This window comes from Limulus polyphemus, unplaced genomic scaffold, assembly GCF_000517525.1.
Source record: "Limulus polyphemus unplaced genomic scaffold, Limulus_polyphemus-2.1.2 Scaffold8549, whole genome shotgun sequence".
Classification (NCBI taxonomy): Eukaryota; Metazoa; Arthropoda; class Merostomata; order Xiphosura; family Limulidae; genus Limulus; species Limulus polyphemus.
Window position 1 is genome coordinate 1 of NW_013674159.1, and position 2296 is coordinate 2296.

The window sequence follows — 2296 nt, forward strand, 5'->3', positions numbered from 1 at the left end:
TCCTGTTTATTAACACTGGTTTACATCTTCCTGTTTATTAACACTGGTAGGTATCTTCCTGTTTATTAACACTGGTAGACATCTTCCTGTTTATTAACACTGGTAGGTATCTTCCTGTTTATTAACACTGGTAGACATCTTCCTGTTTAGTAACATTGATGTACATCTTCCTGTTTATTAACACTGGTTTACATCTTCCTGTTTATTAACACTGGTTTACATCTTCCTGTTTATTAACACTGGTTTACATCTTCCTGTTTACTAACACTAGTTTACATCTTCCTATTTAGTAACATTTAGGTACAAATTCCTGTTTAGTAACACTGGTATACATCTTTCTGTTCAATAACACTGATGTACAAATTCCTGTTTAGTAACACTGGTATACATCTTTCTGTTCAATAACACTGATGTACAAATTCCTGTTTAGTAACACTGGTATACATCTTTCTGTTCAATAACACTGATGTACAAATTCCTGTTTAGTAAACCTGAAGTATATTATGTGTATAACACACATTCATACAATAAACTAGTCCAGTGATCCTGAAGTATATTATCTGTATAACACACATTCATACAATAAACTAGTCCAGTGAACCTGAAGTATATTATCTGTATTAGAGTACAGTAAGAACGTAGATGTATGGTTAGTAGCAAAGTTGCCTGAAGTCTCTGTTGAGTTGTATTTGTACTTCCCAAGAGATATTACTGACTACAGTGGTGCCTCTATTGTCTAATCCCCAAAACTAACTAAGAAAAGTTAACAGTCGATATGATTACATTCTTATTTTTGAAAGCAGTGCTCGAAGGATGCGTCAACTTAACGTAAGAGTTTTATATTAAATTAATAACACATGATTTCATAATATTTCTAATACGGCATATATATATTTAGGTTCCAGCTGTAGAAGGTGTAACAAGTTAGCAGTATCAATGAATCCCACGAACTCACAACCATAACAATTTTCTAGGGCGTGTGCTTCGTATCGCTCGCTGTACAGTAACAACAAGAATCACTGGCATAGTAGATGGAAAAAAAAAAGTCCCACAATGGTTGTCACAAGGCTGCTACTCTCATTACAATCTATGTTGTAAGAAACACAAGTACTAAAACAACACAGTATTAAATCACCTAAACCAAAACACCGGTAAAGAAAACAGACGAGAATTATCTGTAGATATTATTGTAGATTAATGCTTTTTAGGATCTAAATAACTCCTTTATTAATTGGACACACACTGTGTATGTTTGGAAAGCTCTGGCAAGTTAAGCATCCTACTTATGAGTATGATGTATTAATAAATGTTTCGGCTCTATATACATAACTATATAATCTCCCCCTATGTCATCACAGATTTGTCAACACGTTTAACACTACTACATGACTTTGATGAATTATATTAAAATCTTAGTAAGTATCATTCTTCCAAATTTCTACAAACTTTTAGCATATAGAGGCTGCAAACAACGTTTCAACAAACGTTTTTTAACTAAACTTTGACAAGAGCAGACATTCTTCCTGTGCGGACATCCAGTTTTCACAAACATGTATTCACTTGCTGGTAACATGAATGGAGAAGCTGGAGTAACCAAACCTTTCTAAATCTAAACAATTCAGCCACACGTCTCATGAAGGCTGCAGGGGGTGTTAACAGATTCGCTACTTTGCACCACGAAGAAAAACCGCTCTAGAAAAAAGGTCAACATATAAGATTATTGAAAACACACACATTCTCTTACGACACAATGATTCTATTAAGAGTCTAAACAGTAAGATATAACTAGAATCAAATGTACGTCTGTAAAAACACTGAGACACAGAACAGCCTTAGGAAGAATATTGTGTATATCAGTTTTATCATAGAATTGTTTATGATACTAAACAAAGGTTGTGTATCAATATTAATAGATAAGATATAAAACAGTATTGTTTAGTAGAGGATACATAAATACGTATAGATCAGCAATATTAAATGGTGAGACACAGAACAGCCTTAGGAAGAATATTATGTATATCAGTTTTATCATAGAATTGTTTATGATACTAAACAAAGGTTGTGTATCAATATTAATAGATAAGATATAAAACAGTATTGTTTAGTAGAGGATACACAAATGCGTATAGATCAGCAATATTAAATGGTGAGATATATAATAGTATCATTAAGAATAACATGTATACTACTGTTAATAAATGGTAATATATATATATATATATATATATCACTGTTAATAAACAATATCAGTGTTCACATTCATACAATAAACTAGTCCAGTTTGTTATACATATAA

General features: G+C 32.1%; 1 protein-coding gene across 1 annotated transcript in view; it reads right to left on the reverse strand.

Annotated features, from left to right (window-relative positions):
• Window positions 1-490: 490 nt before the first annotated feature.
• LOC106475419 overlaps window positions 491-2296 on the reverse strand; it is a 27153-nt gene continuing 25347 nt past the window's right edge. Inside the window, exon 8 of the mRNA XM_013936103.2 lies at window positions 491-1692. The gene's annotated coding sequence lies outside the window, so the exon portion shown is untranslated. The remainder of the gene's footprint in view (window positions 1693-2296) is intronic.